General features: G+C 40.6%; 1 protein-coding gene across 2 annotated transcripts in view; it reads left to right on the top strand.

Moving 5' to 3' along the window:
- The first annotated feature begins 3772 nt into the window (after positions 1-3772).
- Positions 3773-16375, top strand: part of LOC122623021 (glycine-rich cell wall structural protein 1) — a 77221-nt gene continuing 64618 nt past the window's right edge. The window contains exon 1 of one of the 2 annotated variants that reach the window (XM_043801906.1): positions 3773-3902. The gene's annotated coding sequence lies outside the window, so the exon portion shown is untranslated. The remainder of the gene's footprint in view (positions 3903-16375) is intronic. The other variant, XM_043801905.1, reaches the window with a different exon arrangement.

Below are 16375 nucleotides of genomic sequence, written 5' to 3'. Positions count from 1 at the left end.
CCATTGAAGTCCTTTTACAGACAATTTTCATATCCGCTCTTTTTCGCCGCTTTCGATGGTCATCTATGCTGCATGGCCTCCTTTTTATATATACAAGTGCACACCATGCATATAGCATAGGGCGATAGATATATCGTGTCAGTCGCATGTTGATTTTTGGCAACATGCAGGCGTATTTATTTATCCTTTGGCATAACATTTTTATTGCATTCTAAAGCAAACAAATGACAATAAAAGCTTTTACGTATATTCCTCCGAAAGAAAAGCGAGGGAGTGGGCATTAAAATGACACCAGTGCGCTTCCAAAGGAAAATGGAAAATGAGAAAAAATAGTCATAAGGTCCTGGCTAGAAGGGGGGAGGCGCAAAGGAGGCGATGACAGGATTTTATCTTTAAAACTCAAAGTCGGTTCACTTGCACTTGCAGTTTACTTCCTTATAATAGTAGGTTGTTTTTGAGCATTTTGGTTTAATTCGACTCCGGTATTTTGGATGCGACAAAAACAAAAAAATATGTATAGGTTGGTTTAAAAACATGGCTATTAAATTCTACAAAAATATCTTGTTGCTGTCTGGAGTATATTTCAAAATATATAAAAATAAAAAATCGATATGTACAAAAGGTATTGGTCACCACTTTCCTGCACACATATGATTCAGTTTTATTTTGATGAACCCTTTTTTCAAAATGTTCTATTTACTAGGGCATGTCAAGTTCGTGGGTTTCACTGAACTCGTTTAATTTGTGTCTGCGCCCTTAGCGCTTTTGGACTCGTTTCCATTTGAGTCGTGTCTTCGGCTCTGGGCCTCACATTCAATTGCATTTATTGACCAAAGAAATATTTTATTACTTTACGCTTGGCAAATATTAGTCGCCCATCGTCAATGGAGTGAATCCCCTCCAATTTTTTGGGGAAAGGACTTACATGAAATTTGTTGCCATTGACGTAGGCAGCAAAATGAAACGATGATGCTGTCCCTGTCCTGTCTTGGCTAATATATCCGGCCTGGTTTCATCCCCCCGTTGTCGTCATCAAACTCTCTCACTTTGATTTCTTGGCAACGCTTTTTTACACACTCGCACACTCAAAAAAAATTGAAACATTTTAGATTTAAATAAGGCTATCACAACCCGAATTTGGTCTATGGGAAATATTCCTTGGAAACTCCAAAAATGCGTTTCAAAATTATTGTATTGTACAATATTGTATTAAAATTCGAAATCAGTGATTCATATGTTGGATTCGGTTTCGACTTTGTCCGTTTGTTCGTCCGTCCGTCTGTTTGTATGACTCAAATCAAATCTAATCTAACGTCCACAAGCCGCAGAAAAACAATTTTGAAAAATGTTTTAGACTGTACTATTCTTGCAAATTTTGTTTGATATAGCATAAAGTTTGGTTTATTTGAAATGATTTAGTTTTTATTACTCATTCACGTATTTATGATAGTATTAAGTTCTCAAAATCAGAAAAACAAAGTATTTGATGTTTTAAAATTATAAATGATGCTTACTAAGTACAAGTAATAGGAAGTATATACTGCAAGTGGTTCTCAATCCTTTGCCGTTCAAGGTGACTTTGAAATTTTTTGCTTAGTGTACATTTTTTCTGATTTTTTAGGACTCGACGAACTTTGGCAAATATTTTGGTCATAGCCGAGATTTGCGTGCCTTGCCAATGGTTTTGTTTGTTCTGCTGTGTCCAGTCATCCGCCCCTCCCCGCCCCGCGCCCCATTTCGTCTTCCCTCTCGCTCCCTCTGGAGGGTCTCTCCTCTCCTCTCGCTCACTCGCCAGCCGAATGTGGGTAATTCGGTCATGAATATGCGAACAATTTCAGCCATTGTCCGAGGAGCATTTTTTGGGTGCGCATATTTGTCGCAAATGGACTACATTACAACATTACAGTTATCTTTGGATATGTGCTAGTGTGTGTGCATGGCACATAATATCTCATAGAGGACATTAAGGCCCAAAAGTCTAAATAAGGAAAGCCAAAAAATATCCCATAAAATATGCGTGATTTGGGGTGGACATTGAAAAGAATAGATTCCGGAAATCCTGAAAAATCCTCCTCTTATTTTTAAAAATTTGTAATACCTCAGTTTTGCTTCATTTCGGAAAACCCATACATACACATTTTTTAATATACGTACACACATATGTACATACATATGTGATACATATATGTATGAATTATGGTTGATATTCAAATTTTAGGCATTTATATTAATTATATCTGTTCCAAACGCTCCTGTGTGCAGATTTCAGTTTTGCCCCAACAAATTTCCTATCAACTGCACCGCATGACCTTACATTTTAGGAACAATTGAAGTCCACCCTGGGACACTTTTATGAATGTTTTGTGTGCATAAACAAACAAACAAAGGCCGCATAACATTAAAATGTAACACAAAAAGCCACAACAACAGCAGCAATAACCACGGCTCATGTTTTGTGTTGTGTGATTAAAATTAAAATAAGCGGCGACATGTTGAACTTGAAAAATTCGTTGCTCATGACAACAACAACAACTGCAAATTTATGTACATACATACATACATACATACATACGTACATAAATGTAACAATAAAAAAAGCAACGGACTCGGATGGAATCTTAAGGTACCCTACGAAAACAATTCGAAAATGTGAAGTGATGTAAACTAATGTGATTAAAAGCCACCTAGTGGACACTTACGCCCCTTAAATTAGGATATTTCAGTTTCCGAGAAAATGGGAAGCCATATTAATAACTCTCATATAGGGTATCAAAAGAAAGGCCCTCGCCACAGAATGCAGTTAGCAGAGAGTGCGAGGGAGTAGGAGCACTATGAGCGGGAGGGAACCCTAATAGCCTTACTAATGACCGAATAACTCATTCGGATTAGAAAAATCTCTGTCCCATAAACGATTCCCAATTAAAATCATTGCGCTGCTAACTTTCTTTTAACTGGCGTTTCTGCAGTTTCTTCTTCTTAGACAGCCGTCTTCTTCTTTTTACTCCGGCGTGAGTAAGTGCCGTTAGTGGTAAATATGCAGGGTATGCAGGAGTCTGTTGGGCCTCCTGCGGTTTTTTGGCTTTGTTACTTATTAACTTACTTAACTTTATTTGACTAACTTCACCTTTGTATGGTTGTTTAAAAGTATGCAGTCTTTCATAATGCATTTTTTTGAATATGTAATAATCTGTTACACCCGGAATAAAATATTTTTATATCGCTTCTGCTACATCTGTAAGGTCTGTACATATGTTTTTTTGAAGAAAGTATAAATTATATGTATTTCTCAAATCAGATATGTGTTTTAGAAACAATGTTGTGTGTTCATTCTATTACATGCGTAAATATATTCATACATAGGTCCTATGTATTTCTGAGGTTTTTCGTACATGTGTATGTATGTACATAGGTTGAAGTAAGCCTACAATTATTAGGCTGATCGCTATAATTCTCAATTCGTTCTATCAGCGCCAACTAAAATTGTACGGTATTTATAAGCGTTGCACTTGCCGCCAACAAAACAAACACGCACACCATCGCGCACGTGCGAGCGCGACAAAAAATCAAAACAACAAAATCCACGCTGGAAACAGCTGCTTTGGCTTGGCATTGAAATCGAGTATGAGTGGCGGGGAGGGCGGGGCATGGTAGCAGGGCAGAGCGGTGGCGAGGGCAAGAGCGAGATGATGCGATGCGGGCACGAAGGCCAATTGCCGAAGATACCCGAGTCCCCATGAACCGTTGAACGTGGAGCCGAACCGGTTTTTGGCGCTACACTGGCGCTGCGTTGGCGCTCAGTGCAAAACGAAGCACTGAAGGTGTCAGTTGGGCTCCCGACGGTTTAACTTTTAGCTCCCACAGCGAACGCAGTTCTCAGCGATTTTGACGCAAATTATAAACGTACGTAAGCCGGTGATTTCACAAACGCGTTTCGAGTCAAAAGAAAAGGAAAAACAAAAAAAAAATAAACCATTACAAACTAACGAAAAAAAAAAAACTGAAAATAAACCCAAAACACAATTAAAGTGCTAATGATTTGGGATTTTTTCTCACAACTTAAATATATTTTTTTAATTGTGTTGTTCTTTTTTTTCGTTTGTGTGCCATTAAATCATCTTTTCAGCGAAAAAGTGCTAAAAACAAAGTGAATTCAAACCGTTGTTGCCATTGTTGTTGTGCTCAATTAAAACCTATTTGCGTATAGATTTTTTTCGAGTGTGTAAGATCGTGATCGTGATCGTCATCTCCGCTTTGCCTTTTCCTATACGATTCTCTCTCTTGCTAATTAGCAAATCGAATGTTGTTTTTGCAGCTGAATTTTATTGATTGATAGGAATTAAAAAAAAACAAAGTGCCAAGTGTATGAGTAAATTCCGGGAATGCTTTCAACTTATATGTTCATTGTATAAATTGCCGAATGCTGCCATTGAACTTGTTAGGAAAATAGTTTTTTAATGATTTGAAAAATCCACTATGATCGCAAATAATTTCTCAACGTTTCAAACGCAAAACTTAAATAGCTCAAGGTTCAGAAGACTTGTACACATTTAATTCGAATATATTTTCAACGTATTAATTAAATCTTAAATTATTGAAAACATGACACTTAATACATGAATCTTGAATGCCAAATGGGAAAATAATTGCGATGATCAGTGTTGAGTGTTCCACTTTGTCGAGCAATTTCCTCTGAGGTTCTCCGTGTTGCTCCGCGTTTCTTTTGTAGGCCGGGTCGTGTAACGTCATCTAATATACATGGCTAATAATCCCTTTTCTTACGCCTCCGAAAGTGAGTGGGGAAACCAGCCAGCCGCCCGAAACCACCCACATATCGCGTCTTGTTCGGCGAACTATAAACATTAAATAACAATAATAAACAGCAACAAGAGCCGGGCAGAAAGTTGAAGCAGTTTGTCTAAGTGGCTTGGGGCTTTGTCAAAGCATATAAAATATAATACAATAGAAAGTATATGGAAGCCGCAACAACAAAGTAACGAATACAACAACAGCAGCAGCAACAACAACAGCAACAACAACAATGGCAACGAGTACATCGCAGTTGTTGGCTCCAAAACACGCAACAGTCCGTCAGAATAAAGTCAGCCATGCCCACCATCGTCGTTTTAGACCCCTTTGCATCCCCCGGAATATATATGTATGTGGAGCCGGAGCCGGAGCCGGAGCCCTGCTCCTGTATATGTACTCCCCTCCAGTAACATCGCGTGTTCCGGGGGCCCAGCATGAAGGACTTTCGCCGGGGATCAGGGGGCAGCAAAGGGGCTTCAAACAGCGCGGGCTCCAAAGGCCCCCAGTCTCCTCCACTGTACACAGTGGGAAATTCTGTAGTGTTCGATGTTGCTCGCATATCGATTCTAACCAGATTCGTCAAATCAAATTAGAATATATTCAAGTTGTTAGCCTCTTTAAGGCTTCGCCTTTAGTAAAGTATGACAGTGAAATACGCAATAGAATTGTTGAACTGCAGCCACTTCAAGGTTTCAATCCAATTTAGTGACACTATCCGCCTTCAAAGGGCGAGTTGGCCCATTTCGCGCAGTGTAAACTCAAGTGCTCGTACTTATAAGCCTATACCACATAGAGTACAATTTTTTTCTATAACAAAATTTTCTATATTTTTTTCTACATATTTTTTTTGTGTTTTATTCTTTATGTTATTTTTTTCGCCACTGCCACCGCTGTGCAACGCTCCCGTTCCCGTTCTCGTTCCCGTTCACGTTCCCGTTCTGGATCCCGTACTTGGACCCGTGCTCCAACCCGCAACCGGAGAGTAGGTCAGGTCAGTATGTGTTACTATTTGGCCATAAGGGGGTTTCGGGGACTCCGGGGGTTCCAGGGGTTCCGGGGGCCTGACTGCCCCCCGCGTCTGCGGCAGGCTTATTAATTTACTGCGACTTTTGTTTCGCTGCATTCTAGCTGGGAAAGTCGGAAAAGTCGGCAAAGTCTTGTGGGTTCCGACAAATCAATCAGGAAAACTTAAGGAAACCTGACTGAAATGCGGCAGGGAAAACGTTTCTGACAATCGCTTGGAATAACGTGTTTATAACCGCTTTTATTGGAAATATTAAACTATCATTTTTAGAGGTATTTTTCAACGAAAAGAGTGAAGCATCGTAAACAAGTATATAAATTAATTTTCTTTAAAATGAATTCCACTCTTTTCTGACATCATTTTATTTTTTAGTTCATGAGTGCGCTGAAAATTCAACAGCAAAAACGCAGCACGGTGGTTATTATGTTTCAATTTTGTTGCGGAGGAAAGAATCGCATGTGTTTCAGTTTTAAGCTAAAGCTTTTATTGAATGAACAACACAGTGGTGTGGGTCCTATATATTATTTAAAACTGTATAAAGTTGGTGCAGAATTTTATTTGAAAGCTATTTCCCCTATTTGCCAAAAGAATTCAGGTTTACTGCAACAAACACTTTAATACATGTTTTAAACTCTTCAAAAACTATTAAAACTATCCGCCTTACCCTCAAATAAGTGGTAAATCTTTAGCTCATTCAACCAGTTTAGCAATTAACCCATCTATCAAAGTCAAGTCTATAGTCTCGAACATCTGAAGTCCGAGGCCGAATTCAATTAGTCTTCTACTATCGATCAAAATCAATTAAATGCCTCTGTATCAGAGTCGAAAAATGGCAAAATATTATATCGCTATTATGCAAAACGAGTCGCAAAGTTTGCCTAGACGGGCAAAACTTTCGCAACAAATAATTTCCATGAGGCTAAGTTATATTCGATTATCCCCCGACCCACACGCAAATTATTTGCAACTTTTTTGCTCGGGGAAATTTAATTTGTGGGCGAGGAACGTGCATTATTGTGGGGAATCTCCGAAAGTTTTTGCTGACGCAAACAATTAGCTGCGATTGAAAGTTATGCCCAGAGAACACCAGAAGATAATTGTGTCCAAAGGTATTCGGAGGTTTTCTTTCGAGCTTTAAACGTATTTTAATAATGCAAACCTGCTAAAACTGCTGCAATGTTTCCCGAAGCTCGGCAAGCCGCAGAAATAGCCAAGGAAATCGGGGAAAATTGGGAAAAACGGGGACAGGGGGACAGAGGGCAGGACAAATCGGCTAAGCGCAGCGACAACAAAAACTGAAACAAAACAATACTGGAATCGAGAGAAAGGCGAAAAACAAAAGCTCATAGCGCACTTTTGGTTGCTGCGACTGTCAAGCCAAATGCACAGAGACAAAGGCTAAAAGGGGGTGAAATAGCGGCGAGTGGAGAGACAAGGGTGTGGAGGGGTTGGAGGGGGTGTGAGCCATCTGAGGTGGAAATGTTGCAAGCCATGTTGCACGTCCTGTGCCGAAAACTAACACCAAACTGTCGAGAGTCGACCGTTAGGTATCCAATTTATTGTGCTGTTCTGACACCAAATAATTCGACCATATATTCAGCATATGTACATATATATTTTTGCAACAGTCATATTACCATGATAACTAAGTTCTTGAAATTCTTTAGTTTTTAGGTCTTTAAATAGAATTTCCCCTAATCATTGTCCAACAAAGAAGGAATAACCATGAAAACGCGCTATAAAAGCGCTTTAAAGTGTTTCATGAAGTCACTTGTGTACATATATTACAATTTAATCATTAATCTCAGTTAATGTGGCCAAAGCAGTTAAGTTTGACTTTGAAAAAGCAGAACAACTAAATAGCTAGTCAAAAACAGGAAATGGATTTCCAACTCGATTATGTATTTTGTACCATGTGCGCATTCGAGCCGCTTCAACAGGGGTTCTTCTTCCAAGATGGGTGGCTTTGGTACACTTCCAGCGGATGTACTCGAATCACCCATTACTGGCCATGTTCCGCAGACTCTCCGCCACTCGGCGACCTGCTTTTGTTGCCCACTGTGTTGCAGTGGCATTCTGCTTTCTGCATTCGGCACTCGGTGCGCTGCGGTCTGTGGGCCAAAAACAAGGTTTGGTAACAATGCTCTGCCACATTTTCAAGGTCCCAGAACTGCGGCAGGAGTAAATCATAGGCAGGGACAACGCAGAGCAAAGCAAGGCAGAGCAAAGCAAAGCAAAGCAAAGGGCTAAGGACACATCTTGTGGTCGACTGAACTCGCCTCAAGGCCCCAGGATAAAGCTATGGCAGGATAGCAGGGATCTTCTCTGACCCAAGCGAAACAAAGCGAAACAAAACGAAAGGAAACGAAACTAAATCAAAGCAAAATTCTGGCAAATTAAATAATCAAAAACAATTGTTGGAGAGCTTCTTCGTCGGCGGCGAGGGCAAATTGGATTACGTGTAGATTGGTTAAGATGCCGCGAAGCACAAAGACAAAGTCGAATACTCGTATATTTATAGAGTATAGTGTAAGAATATGCACATATATTTGTGCGTCCCGCCTATAAGCACACGTTTTCAGATAGAGAACTGACCCCAAAGGTTATCGCTATCAGCACAGTCTCCGCGTTTTCAGGTCGTCTCGATGATCATTAGAATAATATTATCTCGAACATTTTGTGGCTCGTTTTTTCTTCACGTATTTCCCCACAAGAGAGGAAGGGCGATTTGGCGTTTGGCGTTTGGTGTATAATTATAAAATTCTATAGAATTAAGGTGGTACGCCTCAGAAATATGAATGGAGAAGCGTTTTCCCGACTTGTAATTATTATGTTCGAGAAAAGCTCCCCTCGTGTATGGTAGCCAACTATTAATAATCGGATTATTTCCTAAACAACGTGGTAAAATGCGAGAGGAATGGCTGAATATATTAAGAGAAAGAGTATATGTATGGCGAAGGCAACTTTAAATTTCATTTGACCCCAATAGTTTGAAACTATTCTGTGATGCTGTTGAAAATTGAAACGCGTTTTCAACCGCATTAAAACCCAATCAAAACTTTTATAAATAAAATTGTGTTAACAGTAATTTGATGGCCACTTTGGTGACTTTATTTATTTGTTCCTATGCATATAAATTGATTCGACATTAAATAGCCCAAGGGTAAATAAATATTCCGCATGTACTTTATCGAGAGTTTTATTTCCAGTCGTTTACTGTAGTGACAGGACGACAATGTTTGTTTATCATAAGCTATTTGCTTTCAATTTTCCCCACGGGATTATGTTTAAATATTTAATAAACGACACACAGCCGAAAAAGAAATAAATCAAATGCGACGGAGGGTCGTCCCATGTTGTTTGAGTGATTTGACGCTCGACTTGATTTTGTGGCTCGAAATAAAGAAAATATGAGGGAGAAGTTTTCAATTTTTGAGTGGCCCCATCGCCTCATCGCCCTAATCGCCCCTCACAATCTACTGTCGATGCTATGCGAAGCGATGCGATGCGACTCGAGAATCTGTGAAATTGAAGGGCGGCCAAATTAAAATCGAGGGCAGGAAGTGGAAGACAGACAGGAAACAGTCATAGCAATGGCACAAGTAACTGAATCTGAATCTGAATCTGATTTTGAGTCTGAATCTGATTCCGAGTCGGACTCGGACGCGGACATGGCGTCGGAATAGGAGAAGGAATAGGAATCCGAGTTGGATCTGAATCACCAGCACAGCGAGACGGAATGAAATTGAAGTTGTCTGGCTTTCAGCCTTTGGACTTCTTCCATGATTTCGCCACGATTTGGCCAGCGTTAACCTTGAAATGTTCCCTCTCAGCCACGGTTGCCAACTTTATAAGAGGATGTGACAATTGAATTGTCAGCACCGCACCGTTTTCCCCGATTTCTGAATCCTTGCTCACTTTTCTGGGTTCTGGATTCTGGCTTCTGGCGTCTGGTTTCGATTTTCGATTTAGGATTTCGGGTTGAGCTTCAACTTTGACTGCAGCTCAGCGAAATTTGTCATGTCATCTGCTCACTTCTGAGCCGGATTGGATTGCAGTGGCAGAAATAGTCGATAGACTTAAAAGCTGTAGAGAATGCACTGACATTTCTGCGGTCACCATTTCCAATAACCTTACGATTGCTTAAGAGGTCATACACGATGAGTACAAAAGTGAGTCAGAGTACTTGTCATGTCTCAAAAAACCATTAACTATTCATTTATACTATTAATTTTGTACACAGGACTATGTATTAGCCACTAGATCAGTCGTAATTAGAAGTGCATAGCAAACGTTGTATAAATGGTTCCCCCAAACAGAGCCCCTCTTTTCGCTCAGTGCACTGCCATCGCCCACTCGCATTTGCCTTTTTCAATTTGATTCGTTTACAGATATAGCAAACACCATCCTGTAAATAGTAGCAGTAGCAGTTACAGCTCACTCGGACTCACTGCGATGGACTGTCGATAGTTTTCGCATTAGAAATGACTCGGGGCTACTTGTGGGTTAAGGGACGACATGGGGGCTGGTTGTTGTGGGTTAAGGAAGGGGGCTGGGACTGTCCCCAGTACAAAGTCGGTGTGTAAGCGCTCAGATAACAGCAGATATTGTGTGTTTGTTGATTTGTTTGGCTTTGTTCTCGTTTGTTTGTCGCTCAAAGGAGAATAAGAATTTTGCAAATATTTAGTTGGTGTTCCATGACGACTACGATTAAAGGCTTTCCATCGCCTGAACTGAAAGGAGGCATGTATTGCATGTATTTTGAAAGTGTATTGCATGGCATTAATGATTCCCCCAAGCATTTTGATATTGTGAGTAACGCCTGATGTGTTTATTTTTGCATCTGTGCATCACTCAAGGAAATCCATTGGGGAATCACACTGAAATATCTTGATTATTTATGAAGCTCTTAGGAAAATAGCAGCATGCAATATGCGTGTAAGCACAACTGAATATGCAAGAATAGTTCTCGGCTTACGAGCTGTTTTTAAGAAAGACCACGTGGACAATTTATTAAAAATGATGTTATATTGTCATGATATCTACCATTTAGTAAACAATTTCGATGTGAATTTAAATCACATAAAACAATAGACTTGATTTCCGTTTATGGCCAGGATAAAGATAAAGATACAAAACCTATTATAGGATCCGTCAAGTCTCGTATAAATTTGCTAAGCCTTAGCCACATCTGGAGCTTGAATTTTTGATTAACTTGAAAGCTTTGGTTCCATGCAGTTCAATGTGCTGTGGGACTCGCACAGCTGTGCTGTATATGCATTTCTATAAGTGGAGTAATAAATATTTTATTACAACCCCCTGGAAATCTGAGGACTTATGCGAATTTCTCACGAACTGCCGGCGGGCGGGTGAGACTTTTTGATTTTTGCACGAAAATCTGCTATTGCAATCCTAGCTCAACCGCCGCCATTTGCCACCCACTTTTCGTGTGTCGCGGTTTTTGTGGCGCCCTTGAGACAGACGCCTGCCCTGCCAGCCACCCACCCACTTGGCGCCCCAAAGAGTGGGTGGGCAAATTAAAAGAACATAAAACGCTGCAACAGGAGCAGCGGTCGGGGTTCTGCTATATGTTCTATATGTACGAGTAGGAGTATGCATACATGTGCCTGTCTAGCGAGCAGGATATTGCGGTAATGTTTTCCATAAATATTAAGTCATTTGCCAGCTCGCTTTGCATTCAGCAGGGCATAAATCAAATCAAATCAAGACGGCAGTCAGCCCGAGTCAGCTCGAGTGAGCGGATTGGTGGGTTGGTGGGTTGATTGGGCCGGGGACCACACGACGTATGCGTGATAAAGCGCACCCCCAAGGAAGTAGCTGCATTCGTCACCTCGCTGAAAACTGCAAATTGGTTCCATGCAGAGCGGCAACTTAATTGCCATTAACTGCAAACTGCGTATGCAACGGCAAAGACATTGTAAATTACTGGGGATTTCTACATATTTTCCATTTCAGGATTGGCATCGAACTGCAACGCTTGCTGATCGCATTAGGCTTTGTGAAATTAATCCATCCATGAATAATTAGAATCCCATTACTGCAAATAATTCCCTTTTTTAGATTTTAAATTTTTTAATCGAAAATAGCTCCCCCCAAACCGTCAGCTTTTCCATTTCAATTTTCCATTTCCAAATAGGAAATCCCCCAAATAAATCATGTAAACGCAGAAGTATTTGCTAGTCGCTCTGTCACCTACAACTCTGCCAATATTTCCACCGATTTTATCCATCGAGCTAATATAATTTTTCATGTATAATTTATGATTTAATTATAAAGAATCGCGCGAATCGCCGGCTGCCTGTGCGCCTCATCACAAAAGAAAGAAATTGAAAAGGCCATTGTGATTTATGAAAATTATGAGCCGAACTTTACCCAACTCAAAATATATTTCGAGGGTTTGGGTATTCCCCCATTTTCATTTTCGCTCGCTTCTCACACCTTTTCAGGGTTTTCAGGGTTTTCATGGTTTTTATGCTAAAGTTTTTTAAGTGCGCCTGGTCGTCTGAGTTGCGTTGCCATTGTTGAATAAATCTATGGGAAATAATAGCGGAATACATATAAATATACGTATAGATTTTCGCTCACTCAACCAATTTGTTCAATCAACGGTGACTGAAATATGAATTATATTTTTATACATATACACTTCGTGCTTGTCTCCTTTTCAAAGGGAGCCAAACGTGGGGCAAATACTTTCCCCTTCCAAAAAGTGTCCTTTATTCCTTCTTCTTTTTTTTTTTTTGGGTCGCCCATTTACACGTCATTTACACTTTAACAGCTTAGCGCCTATACATGAAAAGGGGGCGGAGCAAACAAATTGATGTCGCTGATGATGCTGATTATACGCGTCTCCTCGCCGGATTCCTTTGGGTTATTAAACTTTATTGTTGTTTGGGATTTTCCACGGCCCTCCTCATTTTCCATTTTCCGCCCTGCGGTTTATCAGCTCTGTGGAAATCGCAAATCATTTATTATGAATATGCGCAGCATTTGATGTATTTAATATGCCAGGCACAATATTGTATCGATTGAGTGGAAAGATTTCTAAAAACGCCTATTTTTTATATATTTTATTTTTATGATTGAATGGGCGTACTTACACGGTTCACTGGTTTTCCAGCATAAAACACATTGGAACCCATAATAATTTTCACTAATTGCTTGCAGAGCCATTAAATATTAATAAAGCCATTGCATTATTCGCGATAATTTGTCATAAAAATGTAGCTAAAGACTAAGCTTAAACAGAACGAGAGAAATTTAGTCAGTATGCTAAAATTTGAATAATATTTGCATTGGCTGCAAAAATAAATGTACTGGAAAAATGCTGTTCAAAACTAATGACGACGCCGATGATTGAGTGAACTTCGAACGAATTTATCATAAATGCACACAGGGAAAAGTTGACAAATGATATATTTTCACAGGCGGGGCAAGAAAATGCACACGTGTGTGGGTCGTCATCGTGTTAAACCACAATTGAGCATAAATTTATATTTAATTATGAATAAATTTTGCAAGCGCATTAAGTTTTGCATTCCCAACTCATCGCCAAAGTCCGCCCATAAAAATAGCAGGGAACCAAACGCCGAAGATCGAACCGCACTAATATCCTGTAAAGCGATAGTGGTCAATGAGACAGACGAGTAAATTGTGCGGAAATAATGGAAACCAGGCCGAATGCGGAAAATGCTCTTTGAAGGCAAGACTGGTTAGATATATCATGTAGAAAATGGAGAGACTTCTTCCGTAATTCGCTATTCTGGCCTTCAACTCATTTGCGCTTAATTCATTGGTCGAACATGCCCGCTGGCTGTGTTCTGTTTTACAATGGGCCAATGGGCCCATACAATGGCCGTAATGATGAGCCCCAAAACTCCCGGCTTTCATTCAGACTCGGACAGTAAATCAAGAGATAAATATTCACCCGCACACCAGCAGGGCCATGCAAACACACAGATACTGGTGTGCACACCAGGGTGACCAAGGTGCGTATACTCGTGTACGCGAAAATACGAAAACAATTACTTTTAATTGCTGCCAGCGGCTGAAGCTGAATATAAATCATGCTCGCTGTTTTGCGCATTGATACTGTAATTATAATTATATGTGGAATTTTTTGTAGTTTAGCATTTAAGACTAATGATTTGCTCCTCAAATTCCCACCATTAGTTGTGCTTATCAATTTGCAAAGGAATTTTGATAGATTTGACATGCGATATGCTGCTTCCTTTATTTATTACTCTCATTGAGTGGAGGAAGTATTGTCAATGGAAAAAAGGTTAATTAAATGCTTGGCTGCAGAGATACACCCTACCAAAAAATATATATGCACATATACGCCGTATGAATATCGAGGCATTTCCCTTTGGCGAGTTCACAATTCGTTAAATGCACTGCAAAATTTATTTATGACGCAACAGCAGGCGGCAAATAATAAACGACTTCGCTGAGGTCAGGGGTCGGTTTTCCCGGGGGAGGGGGCAAAGCCGCGACTGCGTCAGCATTTCAACTTTGACATGTGGCGCTGGGCGCACTGAAAAGGGGGCGTGGAGCGGATCGGATGGCGATTGGATTGGATTGGAATGGAATGGATGGAAAGGGTTGGATTGGATGGGATGGGATGGGATAAGGAGTAGCTGCCGTTTCCACCGGTTCGCATTTAATTGCACATCAAAATGGACTTTAATTTCGTTTTAATTGCTAAACACGATTCGGGTTTTGCTTATGATCCGATTTTGCAACGGCGAACAATGAGCGGAGCAACAATTGTCCATTGTCAATTTAATACGCATTAGCTTTTGTATACTTTTTTGTTTGTTTTGGGTTTTTGGTTTTTGGTTTTGCGCATAACTCAATGAAATATGACGGCGATCTGTCAGATGATGTGTCAATGTCAAAATGTCAATGGGAAGGAAAATGTGAAGGGGCTGCCGCGATAAATGTCAAAAACTTGCCTCGAATGGTTTTTATTCATTAAAATCCCTCATTTTTTAATGTTTGGTTACTCAGTTGTGCATGTGTAGAATAGGAACTCTTTTAAAGTGTACTCTCCTGAAAATAAACTGCAACTATTTATGTGTTTGTTGCGACTTAAGAACAATGTTTCTCGCACGTTTCAGAGTCTGCCTAAAAGCAAAAGCAAAGGCTTTTAAAGGAAATGGGAGGCATTTTTTGGGGCAGCATTTTGCCGAATTCCAAATCCGGATCCAAATGACTCCAAACCGAATTTGGGACTGGGAAAATTATGCAAACATTTCGCCAGAGAGGAAAGAGATCAGCGTGGAGAACATATTTTTGTCTCGCAATCGTTCCGTTTGTTGTTGTCGGGGCTTTTAAACAATTTGGCCAGCATGAGCGTGTGTGTGTGTGTTTACGTATGGAAATGGTGGGAAATGGTAAATGCTAAATGGGGAAAATGTTGGGAAATGGGACTGGAGAATGGAGAATGGGTGGCGGGGGGAGCGAATGGGGTAGGTTTGTTTTTAGCCACATGACACATGGCGGGCATAAATCTTGCATGCGGCGTATGGCAAATGAATGCGCCAATAACTCAATAAAACAAAAATGACAAAAAAATCATGGCTAAAAAAACAATAAAGAAGGGAAACCAACATGGCGCTGCTGGTGCTGATGCTGCATGCAGCTGCCACTTCCGGCGGCCATCGCTGACTGTCTGGCAATTGACTTCCGTTTTAAATTTTGCACAACTTCCTGCAGATCCGCCCCGCCCCGCCCCGCCCCGCTTCGCCCTGCCCATCTCCGGTTCTCCCCTTTCAAATTACCACAGAAAAAGTAGGAAAACGTTGCAAAACACAGAAATTCGGTTGGCCACACTTGATGGAATGTGGCAGCAAAGGATGCGGAACAGCGAAGGATGCGCCACTGGCCAACAGGAACGCGTCCTTGACAAAGGTGCCAGCAAATATGACAAAATGGCCGCCAGGCGAGGCGACTCAATGAGCTCGGGCCAACCAAGTAAACAACAACAAAGCCCTCAGCGCAAAATATGTACAAAAATGTGTGCCACGTAAAATGTTCATACTCGTACTTCAGGACGCCAGCAAGGGGCATGTGGCACATGGAACATGCCCACGATTAGGAGGTGAAAAATCAAATAAAGCCAGGCTTGAACTTTTCAACTTCGTTAAGTGATAATTACGGTTCTTCTTTGATTTGTTTTAAATTGAGCATAATTTGTATATACTCGTAGATAGATACTCATATACTTTATATACTTCAACTGTGAAGCAGTTTTTTGATTTTCAAAAACTTCCTTTATCACATTGTGACAAAGTCTTGGTAACATTTTAGAGGGTATGCCATATGCCCATTTTCTTTGCAAAGTTTTTCCTTGTTTTTCTCCTTGCTGGATGCGGCAAAAACAAAAGAAAACCACAAGCGAAAGCAAAAAAATGCGCGCCAAATGCAAACAATGACAAAACGCCGGCAGAGGCAGCGGCAGCGGCAGCGGCAGAGGTCGCCAAGTGTCGACAGACAAACAGAGGGGGGTAGGAAGTTCCT

The sequence above is a fragment of the Drosophila teissieri genome, chromosome X, assembly GCF_016746235.2.
Source record: "Drosophila teissieri strain GT53w chromosome X, Prin_Dtei_1.1, whole genome shotgun sequence".
Classification (NCBI taxonomy): Eukaryota; Metazoa; Arthropoda; class Insecta; order Diptera; family Drosophilidae; genus Drosophila; species Drosophila teissieri.
This window is presented reverse-complemented; position numbering and strand designations above follow the sequence as displayed.